The sequence below is a fragment of the Formica exsecta genome, unplaced genomic scaffold (genome assembly GCF_003651465.1).
Source record: "Formica exsecta isolate Colony F162 unplaced genomic scaffold, ASM365146v1 scaffold139, whole genome shotgun sequence".
NCBI lineage: Eukaryota > Metazoa > Arthropoda > Insecta > Hymenoptera > Formicidae > Formica > Formica exsecta.
The window spans coordinates 807,172-813,978 of NW_021848721.1; positions in this window are offsets into that span (position 1 = coordinate 807,172).

The window sequence follows — 6,807 nt, forward strand, 5'->3', positions numbered from 1 at the left end:
CCCTCCGCGCTCGCTCTCACTCTCTTTCTCTCCCGCATCTCTTCTTTTCATTTTATTCGTTCCCCTTTTCTCTCTTTCCGATCGTCGCTCTTATTACTCGTATCATCTTCTCGAGTTTCGCGTCCGATTCTTTGCCCCGGGATTAAGATAATACATTTCATTCAGTTTGCGGAATATCTTTCTAAAGATTACACATGTCCGGCTGCTGTGCATGTAAATTGCAGTAATCACAGATATGTATGATATAATGTATAAGAGCATAATATGTATATAAATATTTTATTATATATTATTGTTTTTTTTTTTTTAATATTTAAAACTTGTTATCTAATCAAGAAAGGATGAAATAGAAATTTGTCCTAAAATTATCACAAAGTAATAAAGATTTATTTCAAAATAATTAAAAATATATAGCAATTATAAACAAAAATATTTACAAGGATATATAGTAAAGAATAATGCTTCCCTATATCACGTCTTATTCCGTGAATGAAATTTTTCGTTACGACGATAAAAGTGTTTTACAACTGCGTGTCTTGATGGCCCGCCGAGTTTAACGAAAGGGTTCGAATCGAATTTTTCTTCCCCTCGCGCCGTAGGAGCGGAATGTATTGACGGAAAAAAGAAGTTGTCGAAGAGAAAGAGTTTGCCTCGGTCAAGCACCCCGCGTTTGTATAGTGGCTCCCTATGACTCTGGAGTTTCGAGGCGCTCTCGAGACTCTATCTTTCTGGCCAGATCTCGGCGGGCCGGAATGATTTTCGAAATATGATTAATTGCCCAGTCGTGGCATTTCGTCGACGCGGGGGCTTCCAAACCGAGGCTACGTTACCCGTGGATATTTTTCTGCTGTTATAAGTCTTCGCGGCATGTGTGTCCCGCGACTCGAGGAAACTGGTTCCTGATTTTCGTCGCTTTACCATACACGCTTCGTCGTACAAGCGCAAAGGAAATTTCGAGAAATAAAACATCGAAGTAGATTGTTCATGATGACGGTGATGATTGTCAGACTGGAGAATTAATTAATCACCGTCGTTCATCGTTAATGTATCGCCGCGTATTTGAAGATAAAAATAGTTGAAGGAATATAAAGTGTTTAGAGGCTGATGGATTTTGTAGTTGACGTCAGGATGATCTAATACTGCACACTTTTCAATCTCGATAGTATAATTTCAAAAGCGATTTAAACCCAAATTTGTATCATCATAAATTTTAACGAGATTGGCTTACAAAGATGAGTATCGATTAATGTATCAATTTTTCCCTTTGAAATATCGACAAAAATGATGTCGCGTATTCTTTCAAAGTCCCTTTCGCGCGTAATTATGGCGCGAGAGCGATTTGTACAGCGAAGCATTAGCTATGCATCGACACGGTCGAAATATTCCCCGTGCAGCACACCGGGACTGCGAACACGGGCCAGAAATGGAAGAGGATAGCTTAAACACAGCCTCGACATTTGTAAAATGCGCTTTGGACCGGTCCCTTTTCCCCGTCCCATCCCGTACGGTCCCGTCCCGTCTCTCGCGCCGCGCCGGCCGCCTCTCGCGCGCACGCAATTACAGCCAATTTCGCGTAAACGAGAGCAAAACAATTCGTATCGCGGCGCAAACGCGCGCGCCGGAACAAGAGCGAAAGGGACGAGGGGTAACACACGAAGAGAGCATAGCAAAACGCGAGCGCGGAAAGGAAAAAAACACCGGCGAGAAGGACAAACGCGCGCGCGCAAGAGAGAGAGAGAGAGAGAGAGAGAGAGAACGAGATCAAGATGGACCTTTATTCTCCGCCACCCCGGGCCGATGTCCTCTTTCCGCTTTGTCCCCCTCCCCCTCCCCCTCCTCACCAACGTGTAGATCCGATCCTGGAGGCACGCCGGGCCTTAGCCCTGTACCTCGCGCGGGCCGCAGGCGAGATTTTTAAATTTTGTCACGTTCAAGTTTAAACACAGTCATTTGTTGCGATCTTCGCCGCCCCGGTGCCTTTACCCCTATGCCTTTTGCCAATGCCGATTCTCGTCCCTGCCCTCTCGCGAACTGTTGCTTCTCTCTCTCCCTCTCTCTCTCTTTCTATCGCTCGTTTATTACGTTCCTTCTCTCGTTTCATTATCCGTATGCGAGCGTCTATCTTCGGAGATTTTTTCTTTTTTCTGCGACGCAACGAAAGCACGAGCGCGCCCACGTTCGATGAAGAATCTCTGCGAAACGGCCAGAATAATATATTTAATTGATAGACTACATTTTAAAGATATCTGTATTTCTTGCGTGTCCTCGATATGTGTGATAAAGATTTCATTATCTAGCTATATCGATTTTTTTTTGCAAATTTTTATTGCAAATAAAATTATTTGAAAAAATAGGTAAAATATATGCAGGAAATTCGAAAATTGAAGAAATTAAAATTAAGCACTAAAAAAATTATCATAATTATAATTTTTATGCATGAATATCAAGTTTAATGTTTTAATAAGACTTTGCATATATTAGATTCATTCGAGACAGGCTCTACACGCGACTTTAGATATATCTATATACCGATCATCCCCCTTCATATGTTTCTTTGTACCACGTTCGAAAAGCCGGGCACCGGCCTTCCCTTCGGCAGCAGAAAATTATGCCAATTCAAAATTATAACATCCGCAACCGCGAGAGCGGATGTAGTTTCGTTTCGCAGCTATTGTTTTTCTGAGGCACGTAATAACGCACGATCGCGGCCCGAAATCGCATTTCAGTCTTCCCCGATGATCGAGATCGGAGATTAGCTAATTGCGAGCCAAAGGACCGTACGTATATATCTCGGATTATATCGGATTATATCTCGGCAAAAGGAATTACGACGTGGTCGCTCTTTTTTTGACCAGTGGCGTAAAATTGAGATAATTATTTTACGTTTAATTCTTTGCACGAATCAAAAATATATACGAACAACAAATCAAAAATAACCCGCGCAAAATCTTGAAATGTGTATCGTTATGGCAAGCGTAACCGCAAGATGAAATCTTAACATTCTTATAAATAGAATATTGTCATAAAATTTTATCATGCCCCCCTCTCTCTCTCTCTCTCTCTCTAAGACAAATATAAATGATTACAGAAATGGAAAGTTGGTAACAATCGCGATAATATCGATACGTACGCTTACCAGTATAAACTGATTCGTAGATTCTAATCTCGTTATCACTCTCTGCCGTTTTCAAGTAGTAAACATTACAAAGTATCAAACTAGACGATATATAGAGACTTGCGACATTTTATTTTCATCTGATATCGGAGCATCGGCGCTATCTAATCTAATCGGCCGTTATACATAATCGATGACTGGGTCATGTATTTCTAACATCTACTACATCTCTCTCTATCAAATTGCCGCATCATCTACAACAATGCAAGAATATGATCGGTCTTTTATAGATTTTGCCGAAGCATTATCATTGGATCTATCCGATTCGTCTTTCTATTCTTTCAATTTTTTTTAATCGAAAGAATGATTATAGGAACCAGATTTTTCTCTGAATTGTGTGTCTATTCGCGATTTTCTAACCCGTCCAACGAAACAAAAGGGAGGAAAGAAAGGAGAGACGGTCCGTTAAAATGAGAAAAAAAAATAGAGAGAGAGAAAGAAGAAAAGGGATCGAAGGTCCGAGGAGGAGGAATCGCGATACCATAATATCGCGGTTATACCAGGGTCTGTCTCTTTTCAAATAATTCAAAAACCGGCCGATCGAACATATATATTCCTGAGCCGACTCGCAGCTCGTACCGTGTAATTATCGTAGAAGGGCCCAACAGACCCTGAATCCCTGAATACTCACAGTGGTAGTCAACCTCGGTCGTGTAACCTTCGCCTTCGGATCGATCGTGAATTTCTAACAGTGCGTATCGAAACGTACAAATAATCCCGATAAAGTCCATTATTATTGATTAATTTAGTAGATGTGATATTACTCAGTACATTTATTCAGCGTTTTAACTTCCAAGTAAATATTACAATATTATTTCTGACGAAAAACACGCGATAAGCCCACGATAAAATATAATCGCGAAATTTGTTTTCATTTAAATTGTACAAATAAATATTCAGAAAAATTGCTGAGTGAAAATAATATCAAACTGGGAAAAAGAAGTTTATTTCGAAATGATTATAAAGGAGGAACGGTGCAAAAGAAAAGCGTGAAAATAAGAAAACAACACAATGAGTTTTTATCGATGTGCAGTTTGCAATATGCAGAGAAATCTATGCGAGTATCCGTGGATCAAGATTGCGCGATTCGCACGAAGCTGCGGTGGGGTACGACCTGTTAGATCATATTATATATCTGTATGTTCCTCACCTTCCTACGGAACGGTGCAAGGATGCAGCTGTGGCCCTCCCCAAGGTCCTCGCGCAGGATACGCGATAGATAGATCGGTGCTTCGATTATTCTCGTCGCGCCATCGATCGATCGATTTCTCTCGCGGGATCCTTATCGCTATTTTTTTTTTTTATCACGATTCTAAATATTCTTCACTTAGACTTTCGATTTATTAGCTGAATATATAAGAAATATTAAACAAATATTTTTAATATATTTCACTTTTAATATGCCTTTCTTCACTAGACACATTTGACAAATCGTTCGTTGGATAAAATGGCAAAGCCCGATTTCTCGACTGTCTGAAGACCGATTACAATGCGAAATACCAGAGTTTCTGTTACTTTTCACAGATTTTTTTTATCTTATCAGATTTCAAGCTTTCTCTAATCGTGAAATCGACCCACAAAAAAATACCAGCGTTCTTTATCGTTCTATGTGATCGGCGCAAATATCTTTCCCTCCCTCCTCGCTTAAAATCCATTCTCGAAAAAATAAGATCGTCTAATTTGCGTTCGATTAAATAAATACTAGATAAAAATCGCCGCCGATTGTCTATAAAATCTTTATTATCGGCCTTTAACTTATTGATAGATGTTATTGATCATTAGTTTTTCTTCTTTTTATTATTACTATTAATTGTTCCGATTTATTCTAATTAACAGACCAAAGTTTTTTAGTTGGAGAGCAATTACAAAGTAAAAAGCGATAGGGTATGCCTGCCATCCTGGGTGCCATAAGGCGTCTACTTTTATCATTTCTGGCTTTCCTCGTCAGAGATGAAATTTAAATATAGCAGTGGTTTGTGTCGCCGCGTCCCTCACCTAAAACGCACTCGCGCCTTTCCCCGATGTTCCCACGACAATGTGGGACGTATTTGAGAAAAGAAAAAAAGATTTAAGAAGGGTTACGGACGGATTGTCGTCCTTCGAGAGTTAGTTGGATCAGCAGGACTTCCGGCGCGATAAAAAGTTCTTTCCTCGTCGCGGTATAGCCCCGATACTTTTTCCGCCGCTTTTCGGAGGGTGCGCGCGTACAAGAAATATGAGACAGGCATGTCATTTAGCGCGACATCAGGTAACGCTTTATAGCGACTCGATTAACATCGTATGTATATATTTGGTAAACTAAATTTGTATGAATTTACGGCAGGATCAAATATGGTCCAATTGGAATATTTAAGTAAATAGAACAATGGATATTTACGATAGAATTAATTCGAGTCGCGATTTTGCTCCTATATTTAATCTCTATTTTCTCACATTTATCGATTCTAAAAAATTCTGATGGGTTTCATTTATACAGGAATTATTTTGTATTAAGCTCCTACTTTGTACCTTAAATAAGCAGTAAACAAACAGTTTCCCACTTAAAAGTTAAAAGAGGAACTTTCAGGAAAAACTATAGATTAAATAGTTTTAAAATAGAATGATCTGATTGCTTAAAATATTAAAATAGATATTAGATTGAGATCAAAAGTAGAAGAAAAACTTCGATTCGGGAAAATATACTGCATATGTATATATAAAAATTTAAATTGTGTTTTATTGGAATAAAATTGCATTTGCTTTAGTAATAAAAATCTTAACAAAACTATATTTGATAGATTAAATCTAAAATTAAGTTACGTTGAACTTTCAAGATATGTGCAAAATAAACAATATACAAGACATATATAGCTTATAAAAAATCTTTCTACACGCTTTGCTGCTACAAAATATTTTTTTAATTAAAGTAAATTACAAAATATATTTTATTATTGTGACTTTTGGACTTAATTGATCGTACAAATTAATAATTGTTTGTAGAAGAAAGAGGGAGAAAGCTACTATCTGCCAACTTGAATTTGCCAAGTATTATAACACACATACATAGAAAAACATTAAAGTGCCAAACGATCGAAATTTTCAAAAAATCGTACGACATATTTTTTGATATTAATAAGTTAATATTAAAATTTAGGGAAAAAACTCGTCTTTTTCGAGCAACTGACTTGTCGCGTAGAACACCTGCTTTAACGTCTGCTACTTCGGGAAAATATTATAGGTCCATCCCGCCTTTCAAAACGAAAATGAAAAAAAGGAACTATTAAAGAGATTCTCATACCGTTCGATCATTAAGATTTTCACGCCATCGTGAAACTCCTTTACCGGTATCGGCTGATCGATGGATTCGACCGACAGAAACCCCTTCCCGGTGCCGGCTGGCGAATCTCGCGAGAGGAGACTGTGAGGAGGTAAGAAAAAATTATCGAGGAATCTGAAAAAAAAACCGGAGAGTTTTCGAAAGAGAGACGATGAGAAACATCGGTTGATCGGTGCACGATGGTGTATATAAAAGCGAGGATGATTAATCGTCGCGCGAATCGTTAAGGCGCCCTAAGATTTACTCGAATCGAGGATTTACCACCGGTGTTTCCTTTTTTTTTTTTTTTTCCCCCATCGTACAAGGGGGGGGATCA